The sequence below is a fragment of the Miniopterus natalensis genome, chromosome 1, assembly GCF_054644295.1.
Source record: "Miniopterus natalensis isolate mMinNat1 chromosome 1, mMinNat1.hap1, whole genome shotgun sequence".
NCBI lineage: Eukaryota > Metazoa > Chordata > Mammalia > Chiroptera > Miniopteridae > Miniopterus > Miniopterus natalensis.
In genome coordinates, this window is record NC_142081.1 from 116,140,698 (window position 1) to 116,157,665 (window position 16,968).

At 42.9% G+C, this 16,968-nt stretch overlaps 1 protein-coding gene across 6 annotated transcripts in view; it reads left to right on the forward strand.

The window, feature by feature from the left end:
• The window catches only part of FRMD4A (FERM domain containing 4A), a 441,288-nt gene that overhangs the window by 244,535 nt on the left and 179,785 nt on the right, over positions 1–16,968 (forward strand). The window lies entirely within an intron of this gene.

Below are 16,968 nucleotides of genomic sequence, written 5' to 3' on the forward strand. Positions count from 1 at the left end.
TCAGCTGAGGAGTGGGCAAGAATGTAAACTGTTTTTCATCCTAAATCTGTTCAAATCTATGAGAGAAGACTAGGACACACCCTGCTATTTTTGTGTTTGATTGCTATTTTTGTTCATTCTATTTCTTTGCACACCATGCCTAAGGCATTCAAGGTCACATGTATATCTAACCTATTGTTGCAGATCTCTAGAAAAGGAAATTCCACAACTGCCATTAGCTATTCTTTATGCTTGGAAGAAGTTAATTATAATATAACCTAAATAACTCTTGCTGCAGCTAAGACTTGTTCAGTTGTTTAAAAAACAGTTTATTATTTTCAAGTTAAGCTTTCATGGATATGAAGAAAGGGAAGCGATCTCTTGGCTCTGTCTCGCCTCTAAGAGCTGAGTAATCACCTTGCCCCATCCTGTGCTTCAGCATTGCCATCTCTGTTGAACATCTGGAGAAACTGACAAAGAAAATCAATCAATTTATCTCCAAACTAAGAACAAACACATCAGTGTTAGAGAAGTCCACAAAGTAATTAGAATCATAGATGCTGCTATTGCTCAACTTACTCTTGAAAAAAACATTGTTTTACCCAGAGCCCTGAAGGGTGGCAAAGTTTCCAAACTTGATTTAAAGAACTTAATTCCAAGTCTGTTGTTCAACTCCAACTTTTGTAACTATATTTGTTTCATATTCCTAGATGTCTATCAAATTCTTGGGGCAGTGCTTCTTTTCCATCACATTTTGCTATAAAGAAACTACAGTTCATCAGTCAGTTGAAATAACATCCACATGCTCAGTCACTGGGGAGAACCACACTGCTTCCATGTGGAGAGTCACATAGAAAGACTGTCACCTCGTGTTCCCTTGTACATGCCACTTGGATTTCAAAACACTTCAATTGCTAACTTAAAAAGTTAATACTTTTAATAGGATTTAAATTATAAAAGCGTTATAATTGCAATGTAGGAAACAGAAAATAGAAAATAGCTCATAATCACAGCACACTAATTCAGCTAATTCAATGACTATTCTCACTTGGCATATCTCGTATTTATATTTATATTCTTCATATTTATATTTCTTATATGGTTGTGATCCTAATGTGTGTATAATTCTATATATTTTATTTTCCCACTTAACATTGTCTTTCACTAGCGTTTTCCAAGTTATTATAAATTGTCATTTTTGTTAATTTGCTGCATAAATTCCAGGAGAGGATGTACCATTATTAGCTAATCACTCACCCATTTGAGTATATTGAAGGTTTTGTTGTTGTTATAATTTTCCCCACTATGATGAGGAAATGCTGTGATTAATTTGCCCATGCATGTAGAGTTCTCCCGCATTTTGGATTATGTCCTTATTAGGCTAGATTGCAAGGCCTACAGTCTTAGGAAGAGACAAACTTGTGGTCTGAGTTGAGGTGTGAGGTGGTAGAGGGGTCTATAAAGGAGCAAGATCTCTTCAAATAGCAGGATCGGGACTAACAGCATTTGGAGCTCTAAGTTGTTAAGAATCAGTGTGAGCCATTCACAGAGTGGTCTGCTGTGTCTTAGATGCTTTTTTTGTATCAAGGCTGGAGGCTTAGATAGCAGCCACCCACTGACGCAGGAAACGAGGCCCCAGGTGACAGTGAAGCACCATCTCCAGGCCAGCCTCCCCTGGGAAAGTATGAATGGAAGCATCTGAAATGGACTTGACTCACAGAAAAGATGTTTTATTACTGATGTGCAGTTTGGGAGAGTCATCCTCAGCCCTTCACATTCAGAAAAATGTTGAATTGGGCCAAACAAGAGTTCATACCTCTCCCATCCCTTTTTAGAACATGCTTCATGTTAGTCCCTCTTCCTAGAACACTCTTTCCTGTCCCCAGTCCCTGTGCCTGGCTGGTTTCTCTTAAGCTTTCAGGCCACAGCTTAGAAAATGCATTTCTCCCAAGGCTTTCCCTGGCCCTACCCTCTGCCCCTCCTTCACTGGGTCTTAGCTGTCCCCCCGTACTCCCCAGATTCCCTCTTAAAGCACTGTCATAGCTTATTGTCACACTCACTGTCATTGCCTGTTAACTTGTCAACATTTCCCGGAGCCACCAACAAATTGAGGACTGGGTCTGGTCTGTTTCTTGATCACTGTTTCCCCAGTACCCAGCCCAAGGCCTGGCACATGTGTTATTAAATGAATACTTGCTGAGTAAAAAATGAGTGAGTACTAAGGTTCCCTGGTAGTACTTCCCAAAGGACTTTTTGCTATAGAATCATTGCTTATTGGGAGATTTACTTAGTTTAGTGCAGAAAGAAAGAGAGAGGGAGGGAGGGAGGGAAAGGGAGAAGAGAGGGGGGGAGAGGGAGAAGGAGAGAAAGAAAAAAGGAAGGAGGGGAGGGGAGGGGAGGGGAGGGGAGGGGAGGGGAGGGGAGGGGAGGGGAGGGGAGGGGAGGGGAGGGGAGGGGAGGAAGGGAGACAATTTTAAATTCCTTTCTACATTATTGCAGAGTGGGCTTCTGCAAAACTTTGGGAAACTAGGTTGAAACTATGTGACAAAAGCCAACTTAAATATATGACTTTTCTTTCTCCCCTACAAAGTTTTGTTGTCCAGGATTATGGTCTTTTGACAAAATCATTTCTAAAGGGAATCCCTGTCCTCCAGCTCTTAGACACATCTCAAGGTTTTTAATAGCATAAAGCATTTTCACTTCATGCCCTTCTTTTTTATATTTTAAATTCACAAAGTAATAAGGTTCATTATTGCTAAAGATTTTGTTGTTATTGTTGAATAATGTCAGAATATTTTTAACAAGCCTTAGACCAAGCAATGCCTTTCAATGTTTCTGCATTTACCTGACAAGGTTTATAAGATGGAGAGTCGGGTTTTGGGTTTCTAGGAAATGTTTATCTCCCATGGAGAAGCACAGGGTTTTACACAAGGGTGACCAACAGGCAAACATTCCTAAGTAGTGGTGGAGGTGGGAGGTCTAGTTTTTCAATCACTAACGATTAGCGTAAGAGACACATCAAAGGCTACACCTCAGGCCTTCAGAAGGAGGAAAAGAGGGCTGACAGAATCAACAACTAATGATTGCTTCCCACCAGGAGGATGCTCATAACCAGTCAACCACAGAGATAATCTTCTGCAGTGGTGTAGACCTGGCCACTGTGATAGTAGCATTTCCCTTGTCTGGGTTACAGAGCAAAATGGCCATAACCCTTAAATGTAATGCTTTTTCTAAAGCCCTTTGAGATTTCAGAGTAGAATCTGCTTCTAGATCCCTGATTGCCCTGAGTAAATCCTGCATTACCCATACAAGGAAAGGGGGAAGGTCAAGAGTGCACATATTGGGATTTAATATTTGAGAGGCTCGTCCCTAAATCCATAATGTCCCTGACACCCAGGACATTACCATGTGATTCCTTAAATCCTTAATTCCACTTGAGGACAGCTGGAGTGATTATGAGCATTTAGTAACAAATCAACCTCGGCCATTGATGTGGGGCAGGTGGTCCAGCCAGATCACCCTCCCGTCCAACCCAGAGACAGTCTTTTGCTTTGTCATCCAAAATTGTTTCAACCAATTAAAAATGTACTCGAAAAGCTTGTGTAAGATGAGAGATCACTTATCACTTAGTCAGCCTCCTCCTGAGGCTTCTGTAGCCAGACCAGAGGGTCCCATGCATGTTTTGTATTGAGCTTTACAAGTTTTGTCTTCATATGGTTGTGCCTTTAAACTGACTTTCTTCACTTTTATCTGACCTGAATGCATATTTAGGGGAGCATTTTGAAAGCAAAGAAAGGAAAATGTGATTTAGCCTTAGTAAGAATACTTAAATAAGACTGAGACAATTTCCTGACAGTGAGGGTCAAAAGAAGCCATTAATAGGACAGGTTCCAGGTTTTTCCTCTTGGGTATCTTAAAAATCAAATAGACTTTTGTAGTTTGGAACGGCTGAGGAGTGGCCCTTCCTTATTAGGTTCTCCGAGGCTTGTGATACTGTGTGGTCTCCTGTCTTACAGGAAGACAGTCCAGGGCACGAAAAACAGACATGGGCCTTCTGCTCCCAGAGACACCTCATTTCGAGGCTTTCCCCAGCACTTTAGATGAGTACGCTCCATCCCCCAACTCTGACACAATGAATTAAGCTTCTTCTTTAATTAAATTTATTTTTTAATTACAGTTGACATAAAATATTATATTAGTGTCAGGTGTATAACTAGTGATGACATTTATATACCTTATGAAGTGATCATCCTGTTAAGTCTAGTACGCATCTGACACTATATATAGTTTTACGATATTATTGATTATAGTCCCTATGCTGAACTTTATATCCCCGTGACTCTATTTATAACTCGCTATTTATACTTCTTTCTTAAAATTTTTATTTATTGATTTTAGAGAGAAAGGAAGGGAGAGGGAGAGGGAGAGAAAGAGGGAGAGAGCAACATCCATGCCAGAGCACAACGCCAATCAGCTGCCTCCTGCACACTCCCACCAGGGATGGAGCCACAACCCAGGCATGTGCCCTGATGAGAATGGAACTGGCAACCTCTCAGTTCATGGAGTGCTGCCCAACCAACTGAGCAACACTGGCCAGGGCTATTTGTACTTCTTAATCTCTTTCACCTTTCTTGTCCATCCCCCAGCCTCCCTCTGGTGACCATCACTTTTTGTTCTCTGTATATACAAGTTTGTTTCTATTTTGTTTGTTCGTTTATTTTGTTCATTAGAGTCCCCATATAAGTATAATCATATGGTATTTGTCTTTCTCTGTCTAACTTATTTTGCTCAGCACAGTACCCTCTAGGTCTGCCCATGTTGTCACAAATGACAAGATCTCATTCTTTTTTATAGTCGAGTAATATTCCATCGTATATCTGTACCAAAACTTTATTCATTTGCCTATCTATGGACACTTAGGTTGCTTCTTGGCTATTATACATGATGCTGCAATGAACATAGGGGTGCATATGTCTTTGCGAATTAGTTGAACCCTTGTTTTGTTTAGGAAGCTTCCCTGTGAAGTGAGGCAATATTCTAGGATTACAGTGTCTCTCCCCTCTGACCCCCTCTCTCAGTGGCCATTGGCAGCACAATTATAACCATCTATTTCTGTGAACCAAGTGTCCTGTGATTCTGAGAAGTGGAGCCAACTTCAGTGTTTTTCAAGAAAATTAAAGATAGTAGCTGAATTTCTGGGATACATGACCCTAATCCTGAGAAAACCAGGGAGACAGAAACATCAAGAAAGATTTAAAGCTGCTCTGTGTAGTACAGTTGGAGCACTTGAAATGTGGCCAGTCCAAACTGATGTACATCTGTACAAAATATGCACCAGAGTTTGAAGACGTCATATGAAAAAAAAAAAGAAGTAAAATATCTCAGTGATTTTTATACTGATGATTCCATATTGAAATGATATTGTGGATATATATATTTGGTTAAAATATACATATAATTTAAATTAATTTCACCTATTTCTTCTCCCTTGTTTAATATGGCTACTAAAACTTTAAAATTTCATCTTGGGCTCACATTTGTGCCTCACATTACGTTTCTGTTGGAAAGCTATCTCTAGCTTACAGCATACAGTTTACAGTTATAGCATAACTGTAAACAGGACAAACAGCTATGAACATAATAGAATTGTTTAGGATTACCCAGGTGTAATACTGGACGTGTTCCACAATGATGAGTACATTTTATGGTTCTTTATAGAGTTTCTATGAATTTTATCTTAATCATCACATTAACTGTGTAATATGTAGGTGCTATCTCATAAGGAAGCAAAGTTAGACAGGATAAATAAGTTGCTCAAGGCCACAGAGTAGTACATAGAGCTTGAACATAAGTTTTGTAATGTTGTAGTCTAGTCTCTTCACTGCACCATAAAAAGTATATACAATAAAACCTGAGATATGATGTATTTCACCTGCAGTGGGGCTGCCACGTTGGCCCCTAACACCAGCACTGCACGTGACTGGAATTGAAGACTTTGAACCTCTCTCAGGTTGAGAACTGAAGATAGACTTGCCCAGGTCATTCCATTTCTTCGAGCTCAGTTTCTAATCTATCTAGTGAAGATTTAAGCATGTGACACATGCTCATGAAGGATTTGCACATCGTGAAGATAAGCCTGAGGGTATCAGGTGTGGAAGAAGATTAAATAAGCAGATTAAATCAGTGTTATTTTCTCATCACTTTGTCTGACAATGGTGCTAGTGACACTCTGTCTTAAAGGTTAGTAAGTTAAAGGTTAGTAAGTTAATATTGGCTCCCAGTAAGGCAGCGTTGAAGGCTAAGTAAATGTTCTGGCCTATAAAGGACTAAGAAACAAAACAAAAAAGACACCTGTATATGACTTTTTAAAAAAAATCTGGAACCCTAATAATCATGCCACACAGAATAAACGTACAGACCTGGGTTCTGTACATGTGCACACACACCCGCTCTGACACCCCATCCTCAGCTACTTCCGTGGTTTATAATGTTCTTCTGCAAAAATACAAAGGATTTACTTGGATGCAAATCCAAGTAAACCAGGAATCCCCCCCAAAGTACATATTGCCAAGGGGAAAAAAGCAGTGGAGTTGATTCCATATCTTCTTAACTGAGAAAGGTGACTCAATTTGCTCGCTGGCCCTTCCTCTGATGAGGAAGCCAGGTCTGCCATCTGCTCCTGTCTGGTCTGAATTCACCAGGAGGTCCAGTGTCAGCCAGGGGTGGGAAGCCATGTGCAGAAGCTGGGCACAGACCAAGGGCCTCGGTGTTATGAACCTTCTGTCTGGGACCTCCCAGGCCATCAGGCCACCTCATAAAATAAGAGCCAAAGGAGTGTCAGGCAGCACTGCTTTGGGCTGACCTCAAACTTCACCATGATTGCCATCATCATTTATGAAGCTTCTTGCTGCAAAATGGGGCACCACACCAGTGAGCCACACAGATGTCTTTCTAGCCCCTGGGGATGGCTGACAATATTTACATTTTAAAGGCACATGGTGAGGCAAATAGACATCAAGGTATAGATTAGAGACAGATAACATAATGGCAACCCTACATGTAATCAAGTGTTCATTTATGCCTTGGAGGAATCAGAAATATTCCATAAAGTATACCCTTGGGTGACACAAGTAACTAAGGAGTTTCCCTCTTGGAAGGAGGGAGAGGTGCATACATCTCCTTTCTCCGGTGAGAGCCTTGGTGGAAAAGGGGTTGAGCTCTGTGCTGGTTGGGTACAAAGGAGAATCCCTGACTCCCTGTGGGGCTGTGGCAGAGGGAGGAGTGTCAGGATGCAGCAGATTGAAGCAATCATCCAGGGGACTCCCACAACACACACACACACACACACACAGTCACAGGTGCAGATCCAGGACCAGATAGCTCAGCCTGGCAGAGGCTGAGAGGAGACCATCCCTCTGGGCTGTCAGGTCCAAGCTCTGGTTGCTTAGCAATAATCCCATCTTTGCTCCCCGCCCCCACCTTACCCACCCCTGTGTCTGTTCCCCATTCTCCCTGATGCTGATTTTAACTGGTTTTAAAATGGATTCCTTGGAACCATTTGAAATGGCCAACATTTGGCCAACTTTTCCTACTGAAAGGACAGTTTCATTTGATTCCAACTGCATGTGAAGGGAGAGAAAGGAAAGGGAGGGGAAGGCGGCACTCCTCCTTCCCTTCCAGGAAAGACCTTCCGGAAAGTGGATTTTATGCTTTTGCTTTTGGTTGTATTACTGCTGAGTTATATTTTTCTTTGATCCCTTTACAAAATCACTTCCACATGTTCTGTAAGGCAGCCCCATGGGAGTGTTTGCAGATAAAGGAACCTCAGGTGATGCCTATCAACTGTGGGCTCCTAATTTTTGTCTCCTGCTCAAGATGGATAAGAGAGGGAACTAAAACAAATGTAACACACAGTGCAGTCCAGAAAATGTGAATAATTATGCTTTTAGGGGAAAGATACACATAAAACACACACACACATGCACTTGTGCACATACCCCTAAGAAGACTGTGGAAACGAAGAGAAAGCTGGCCATCTGGTGAGGATGGTGTCACAGGAATTTGGGAGTTAATCTGGGTGTTTTTGTTTTCTATCTATAACTCAAAGATTAACGTTTGTCACATCGCCCAGTTCCAACACTTGCTCATTTGGTAAACTTTTGTTGTTTGTCTGCCACTGTGCTGTGCAGATCTAAGTGTGCCTCGCTTGGGGGCAAGAGGTCATGTCTAGAGGTGAGAGATGACTATTGAGGCTTTTTTGTATGACTTGTACAAGTCCAGGGTGGCTATTCTTTTCTTCCTCCAATGATCTCCTGTGGCTGGGACAGCCCCCCTTCTCTATGCAATTGTACCAACTGTACCCTGTCCTCCTCGTAAGGAGGGGGTTCAGGAGGATTTGGGGGGTAGAGATCTATTCATCTGGCAGCTTCTGCTGCTGCTTGTCCCACTCACGGGAAAGGAGGGAGGGAGGGGGGTCCTCTCCTGAGAAATAAGGAGTTGTGTAGTTTCAGAGCTGGAGGAGGAAGGAATCGAAAGGTCTGAGGTGCTGCTCTATATTTTTCCCTGGCTCTTTCATCCCCGTGGGCCTTCCCCATAACCCTTGAATCCCTCTGCTTTCCTCTTTCCTCACTCGCCCAGCACTGAACTAACAATTTCACTGTTAAAGCAGCTCAGAAGATTTCCAGATTTGGCTAAGCCCCAGTCCCACACCTTGGCCGCCTGCTAGGTATGTGTAAGTGACTACTGAGGTGGCAGCTCTACCTCTACATACCCAACTCAAGCCTGTTGACCCCCACTCCTCGGCAAATCCAGGGCGTCTTTTCCTTGCACCTGCTATGAAGGTGAGCTCACTATTCTCCAAGGCAACCAAGCTTAAGAACCCAGACTCCATTTTTATTTATTCCTCAACTCTGTCTCCATCTTGAAGTCTTGCCAGTTTTTTCGCCTCTTAAGGAAATGACCTTCCTGCTGCACTCCCGCCATCACCTTGGGTAGACAGTCACCACCTGGACTTGTCACTCTGCACACTCGTTGCCCCTGCGCTGTTTGCTTGGAGCCCTGTAACAGCCTCCTCACCGACCTGGACATTTTCACGCTCTGGATACCCCCGTCTGTCTGCACAACACACAGCACAAGTGGGTTATTCTTCCTGAATTGCTGCTTTATGACATGTCTCTGCTCAGAGCCTTTAGCAGTTCCTCCTGTTTGGATTCCTCTGGTGGACTGTCACGTCCCTGCATAATGTGACCCTGTCCTTCCTATAAGAGCAGAATATTAAAGAGGGAAAGAAGGCCCTTTTGCCCCTAACTGCCTGCTCTCTCGATGTGGCCCACGGTGCTAGCTGGGGTCCTGAACTTGATAATGACAAGGAATTATATCCATAGTGATGGACAGATCAACCATGTGACCCTGACTCGCACACTCCTTTTACTTACAGAATCCTCTGTCCAATATCATATAAAAGAGGAGGTCTGAACCCCACCAGCTGGTCCCATACCACTCCCCCGGGGGGCCTCAGCAGACCCCACAGGGTTTAGAGATCGCTATTCTAGGTAGAAACCAGACAATAGAACAGTACATGTCCTTTACTCTATGCAAATGAACACATTCCTGAACAGTTAAATGTAAATTGAGTTTTAATTACATAAGCCATCTTTGAAATGCGTTGGGAAATGTTATAGCTTAGTGATTAGTCATCGCATTAGTGAGTGGAGCACTTCTCTCTGTGCCAGACGGTTCTAAGGGCTTCTTACGTGCTACATCATCAGCTGGTGATCGGCTCCACAGCGCTGTGAGGTAGGTAACTGTTATTGTCCTCATTTTTCAATTGAGGAAATTTAGACACAGAGGAGTTAGGAACTTATTCAGAGTTGTACAGCTGGGGAATTGTGGAGACCTGATTCAAAATCAGACTGTCTGGCTCCAGAGTAAGAGCATCTTGTAACCAGTATGCAGAGAGCGCAGGGCCAGACAGGCTGGCTTCAAAACCTGGCCAAAATTCAAAACTAGCCAAGGTCACAGAGCTACCAACTCCAACACTTAGTAGCTCCATGACATTGGCCAATTGCACAACCTCTTTAAGCTTCAGTTTCTTTATCTGTAACCTTGGAATGATAACTGTCTCCAGTCTTCCTGGTGTAATTTTATCTGTAAATTGATACCAATACCTGCCTTATAGAGACGTGATTAGGACTCAGTGAATTAGAACATATAAAGTGCTCAGAAGACTTCCTGGCACCTCATGGGCACACTCTTAGCTGGGATCAGATGCCCAGGTTGGATCACTTAGTAGCTATGGTAAGCTGGGCAAGCCATGGGCCTTCGCTGCCTGTCTATAAAATGGGAGTAACTACCTTGGCCTTTTGGAGGAATGCTACATAATTTGCTGAGTTATTATTTCTAGGAATTTGGTTTTTATTATGACTCTGTACAAGGCTTTATGGTGTATTTTTAGAGTTCAGTGTAAGTTCACTTGACAAGTGATGGGTTGACTGTCTATCAAAAATGTCTTAACTGTCGAAACTTCCAGGCTTCCCAACACATTGTCCCTTCATCTTTTCATGAACTGCTAATCCTTCCAGTGTCATATACAACTCAGATGACAAGGTTATACAAGGACAGACAGGATATATAGGACATGTGTTAATGCAGAGTACTGATAACCATCCAGATAAGTGAACTTGGCTTGACCTCCAATTATGTCAAAGCATGCTAATCACTCCTTGTCATTCTTGGGGGACGAAATAGAAAAAAATGACTTTCACGGTTTCATCCCAGTATCTTATAAATAGCTGCTGGTTCAAAACTGGTCAGTGATTTTTTTTTTTTTTTTTTTTTTGAGGGAGGAAGGTTTTAAAATCTCATGCAGAGTCCTCTGAGGGTGGCAGTAGATCAGTACATATCTTAAGATACTTTTACTAGATTAAAGTGAGCCATCTGTCAGTATTATAGAAAGCCTTTATTTGTGTTCCTTACTCTTGTAATAGTGTCAGTGATTTATAAAAACAAAGTGTACCTAGACTCAGACAAAGGTATGTTAGAACTGTAATAATCCTCCAGGTTACCTTAGATCTCCATTTCATTTCATCACATACCCATAAGGGAGTCAGAGGGGTGGGCAAATGCCTTCTCGCCCACCTTTCAAAGATTGAATGATTTACGGGCAAACCTTGGAGAGGTTGTGGATTTGGCTCCAGACCACTGCAATAAAGTGAATGATACAATAAAGCATGAATTTTTTGGTTTCCCATTGCATATACAAATTATGTTTGCACTATACTGCCGACTGTTAAGTTGCAATAGCATTATATTTAAAAAACAATGTACATACCTTATTTTTAAAATTCTTCTTTGGCACCTATAGACTTGTTTAATGCTGGGTTGTCACAAACCTTCGATTTGTAAAAACCGCAATAAAGCAAAGCACAATAAAATGAGGTCTGCCTGTATATACTAACGATACTGTGGTAGCGAAATGCCTTCCACATTAGGTCGGTTCAGTCAGACACACACACTGCATAAATCTTAGGGGGTAGCGCTGCCATGTAACCCTTAGTTCAACAACAGTGTTCTCAGCAAATTGTATTTATAAGCATGAAAAACATAATAGGCTTTTGTTCATTTTCACTTTGAGCACAGTGAGATGAAATGCAGTTAGTTCTAGGGAAGGTCTGGGGGCTCCTTGACTGTGTCATTCCCACCTGCACGCAAGGCTGGCGCATGCTGGCCGCAGCAGGGGTGGGGGTGGAGAGGTGGGCAAGCACTGCATCTTCCCACAACAACGTTCAAAACCATGACAGGGAGTTTCAAGGGAGTTCGTCCCCCTGCTAACCTTTTTGTCATGGAGGAAGAACCTTCCCATCCCTCACTCCCCTGCTCCACCGTAGACCATACTCGGTTCACGTTCCCATATCTGAACCAGGCCCTGCCAAGGGGACAGAATTAACATGATGGGCTTCACCCAGTAGTTCTCCAAGTATGGGTCTGGGTTGGCAGTAACACTGTCACTTGGGAATGGATTAGAAGTGTGAGTTCTCAGGCTCCACCGAAGACAGAGCTGGAGTCTGATCCAGGGCGGTCAGCCCCAGAGCCTGTGTGTTTCCCCACGTTCAGCATCTGGAGGCAGTGAGGACTGAACATGGAGGGGAGCACTGGTCCCTGCACCTTTCTGGAGTGTCCCTCTGTGGCTCAAAGCCAGTGAGATGCAGGCATTCCCAGACTTCTGGATTTAAGGGACCAGAGCACTTAACGATAAAGGGAAGCGGGGCTGGAATGTTCGCTTTTTTTGCCAAGTAGGGGTATTAAATAATACTGCTGACTACTGTAACCTTCACCTATATAATAAAAAAGGAAAACACATTGAACAGGATATGAAAGCGGAGTAAAGAACAGTCTCTTAAATAGGATACATTTAGCTTTATGATGACGTTTACGCACATTAAACTTATTTTTCTTGTTTCAACACTGGCCCATGAAAAAATGTACCAAGGCTGAGTGAGGAGGCATTGAAGTGAAAAGCTCACACTTTGGATAAAGTCAGGTTCAGGTTCGAATCCTGGTTCTCTCTTCCTGTGTGGATGGTGTCTGGCCTTGGGAAATATGTGCCTTTATGAACCGTAGCTTTGTCGTTGCTAAAATGGGAATCATAATAACTACCTTGCAGGATTGTGATGGGAATTCGAGATAATGGTAATATGAAAGGTACTCTTGTTACTGAGGAAATTCCAAGGAGTCAGAGTTTTCCTCCCAGGAACCAGGGACAAAAGCCAATCAAATTTTTTATTATACAATAATAGCTAATGATGCAGGCATTTGGAATCTTAAGGCTTGCCCTGAGATTGTTGAAACAAGACCAAAATTAAAGTAAGAAGTGCCTACTGCCTCCAAGCGTGAACTTTGACATCAGATGACTTTTTAACTGTGACTGTTAGTCAGCTCGGCTGTCATAATGAAATACTACAGACTGGGAGGCTTAAAGAACAGAAATTTATTTTCTCACAATTCTGGAATCTAGAAGTTGAAAATCAAGGTGTTAGCAGGGTTTGTTTCTTGTGATGCCTTCCTCCTTGGTTTGCAGATGGCCACCTTCTCACTGTGTCCTCACATGGCCTTTTCCTGTGCAGGCATCCCTGGTGTCTCTTCCTTTTCTTGTAAGGACACCAGTCCCATTGGATTAGGGTCCCACCCTATGGCCTTTTTTAACCTTCATTCATTACCTCTCCAAATACAGTCACATTGGACTTCAACAGAGAATTTGGGGTGGTGAACACACAATTCAGACTATAACAGTAATCTTGAGCAAATGACTGCTTTAAGCCTTAGAATCAAAATCTCTCTCTTTTTTTAAAGAAAGTAAAAGAAAACAAAAGCCCTTTCTTTGAAGGGTAGTTGTAAGTGCAGCAGTGTGTGTAAAGCTGCCCACCATCTGCTTCCTGAGGGCAGGACGCAGGCTCACGCCGTCAGTTTTACAGGGACCCCTGCTGTGCTGCATGGACCAAGCCTCAGGTTTCTCACCTGGGAAGCAGGTGTTTCGCAGGGCTGGTTCTCAGACTTGAGGTTTCACAGAGGGAGTCAGAGCTGGGTCAGCACATACCAGCTCAGACCTGAGCCATCGCTGTGGCAGTAGGTAGGTGACCACTAGTCCTTAATCTTCACCACTATAAACTATGGGTGATGGAGCCAGGAGACTGTATTCAGTGAGCTGTGATGCAGGCCGCGTCTTGACGACCATTGAGCCACTGTGTTTGACAGGACCATGCAGCAGTCAGGAAAAGCACGTGAGTCTGAACCTTAAGCTTTTGGTGTTCAATAAGCTTAAAGGAGAAAGTAAAGAGAGAAGAATATAATCATGCCCAAAGCCAGATTAACTGGGACCTCCTTGAAAACCTTAGGACTTTACATCTACATCTACAGACTTCCTCGGAGTATATTAGGAATCATGTTGGCTGAGATTACCACTGCGGAGGGTCATTTAAAAAGTATTTTCTCATAAGTATAATTTCCTTAGTCTTCTGCCCAGGCGGATACCTGAATACATGGAGGCCACCTCAGATGTCTTTAGAAATGATGATTCTTCCAGCCAAGCCCTAAAGTTAAATTAATCATTCTATTCATCTTGATCCTCATCAGATGGCTTTTATTCAATGTCATGGTTGTGGTCAGTATTTTAGATCGTAATAAAGGAAAACAAGCATGTCTCCATGCCCCAGGAATTTATATTCTAAAGAATGTAAGGTCAGTACAGTCAGAAATGCAAAAAAGAAAAAAAAAACTCTGACAGGAAACAAGGCAATAAACCAAGAGTGTAGCCTTGAAAGATGAGTTGACAAAAGTAGACCCTAAATGGTGTGATGGAAAGAGACTCTTTCCCACAATGCTTTGAATAGGGGAATGACTAGAGAAGAAAAGTTATACCCTGTCTTTCATGGAAAGGATGATTTCTGGTGGGGTTAAGCCTATTTCCCCCCCTCTTCTTTAAAGATGCTTTCTGGGTAGGTAGGGTACCACAGAGGCCAGAGACAGAAACCTCACCGCTCTAGTGTGGTCAGAACATGAAGCAGAAGGAAGAGTGTGAGGACACAAACAGAAGATGCCCAGTAGTTCTGTGTAATCTGAGTCATATGGATCAATAGGACATCTTGCAGAACCTGAGTGGAACTGGGATTTGATGGGAAGAAAGCAGGAAGTCATGAGGGCACTACACCCATGCATTTCTTATTGGTGAGTGCAGGTTAGACGCTTAGAGTTGGAGCACCATGAGGATAAAAATCAGAAGCTGCCCATTCTGATGGACTGTTGGAAACAGTACAGTGGCTGAAAACATGACCCCTCTGATCCTTTGTAACGGACGTACATTCCCTACTGCTGACTTTCTGATCCATGGAAAGATCTAAACAGTTTCATGAAACAGGTCAGGAATCTTGGCTGGAGTCCTTGGCTTCTTGGAGCTTTTCACAGGAGAAGCAGTGATTTGTAACCCAGTTGGGACTGTAGAACCCGAGTGAGAGAGCCCTCGGGCCTTGCCCGGCCTAGCCCAGCATGCTTTGGGAGAAGTTTCTTTCCAGCTCAGTGACCATATTAAGGGAGAGGGAAAGGTGGCAGTTTGGTTGGTTTAAATTTGTATGTCTGATTTTGGATGGTCATCTCAAAGGTCAACTTTTGAAGAAGCCATTCCCTGAACCAGCATCCCTCAAAATGTGCTCCATGGAACATGAGGCCCAGAGTGTTCTCCATGAGGAGAGGGTTCTGTGTTACGTGGGTTTGGGAAATGCCTCATAGTATGCAGCAGAGAGATAGGCTCATTTGCCTGTTAAAACCATTGAGGAGGCCTGCAAGGAAGGTACCTACTTAGCCAGTCTTCCCAGGCCTCCCTTCCCAAGAAAATCCCTCTCTTACACCACAAAGTCCTTTTGGGTGGTCAAGCTTATTAAGATCCTGTGGGACCAGGGCTCTATGTCATAACGGTATGGGAAATGCTACATCTAACTCCATGTCAAGGCACATGTCCTGTGTTAGCTTTACCAGGGGCTAATGGGATGGCTCTGAGCAAGCCACTGGGCTTTTCTGTGCCTCAGTTTTCCCAACAAAATATCTTGATTTCTATAGAAGTGGTTCTTTTTCCTTCCCAGGAAGGCTACCAATATCAAGGAAATAACAAAAAAAATGTTTTGAGCTTTATAGGAAAATGGTACCATCATTTGTTATTTGAATGTTGTAAGAGTTCCTTCCAAGAAAGACTGATGCTCATTCCTTAAAGTAAAATTCTGTACCGAGCTGCATAGTGCCAGGCACATCACAGACACTCTCTAGATATTTATCGAATTGTTGTAGGTGGCAGGAAGGGGAAACCAGGTGTTAGACCAGGGGGTCAGACCGGACCTCGGTTCAGCAACCTCAGTACTTGAGTTCTGGCTAGGAAAGAATTCAGAGTCAAGACTCAAACTGTGAGAGAAAGTTTATTTATAACATCAGAGGTAGGCAGAAGAAGTAATGGGTTGGGGAAATAAGTTATAGAGGTAAAGGAAGCGCCCTTAGAGCTTGAGAGGGAGGAAGGTAAAGGTGATGTGCCTAGGGGGAGGGAGAGGAGGAAAGGAAAGTCCAGGAGAGAGAGCTGCACTGGTTCCTCAGTCCTAAGGGTTTTAATAGTGGAGATTTTAGGGGAGGTCTCAGGAGAAGATTTCAAAAGAATATTCAGCAGTTTTCCAGGTGTGTCCTTTCAGTATCATGATCTCCACTGATGGATGGGTTGGTGCCAGGGCAGGGGGTCATTATCCAATGCAGCTGGTCCTGAGGTCAGCCATAGCGTTGCTTGTCTGGTTTTACTGCTTTTTTGGACCTGGAACTGAAATACAATTGAGGCCTAGATGTTATCTCTAGGGAGGAAAGGTCCAGTAAAATGCTAAGGGAGGAAAGGTCACCCTGGAGATGAGGTCCTACCCTACAGTTGTCCTTGGCTGGGGGCTTTCTGCCCTTGGGTGACCTCCTGTACCTGGCCCGCATTCTTGCTCTGCTCATGTCTGTGTAATTGCCTACCACAGAATCAATGAATAAAAATAATAACAGTATATAGAGAGAGTGTAATTCTATATAAAAAGTACATAACAATATATAAAAATGATGAATGTTTAGATGAAAAGCACACTACTGAATACACTAGTGTGTTTTCTTTTTAATCACCGTAATGTTCATTATAAGGTTTAAACAGTTTATACACTTTTTCTGTTTTATCCCCAGCCCCCTACCTCCCTGCCTCTGGCAACGGTCAGCTTGTTCTCTGTATCTGTGGGGAGGTTTCTTCTTCGTTTGTTTATTCACTTGTTTTGTTTTCTTAGATTTCACATGTAAGTGAAATCACATGGCGTTTGTCTTTCTCTGCCTGACTTATTTCACTGAGCATAGTACCCTCCAGGTTCATTGCATTTTTTTCATTGGTTCTTCATTAGAACTCTGGGAGAAGCTGTTCTTACCTCCATCCCACTGTTGACTAAACTG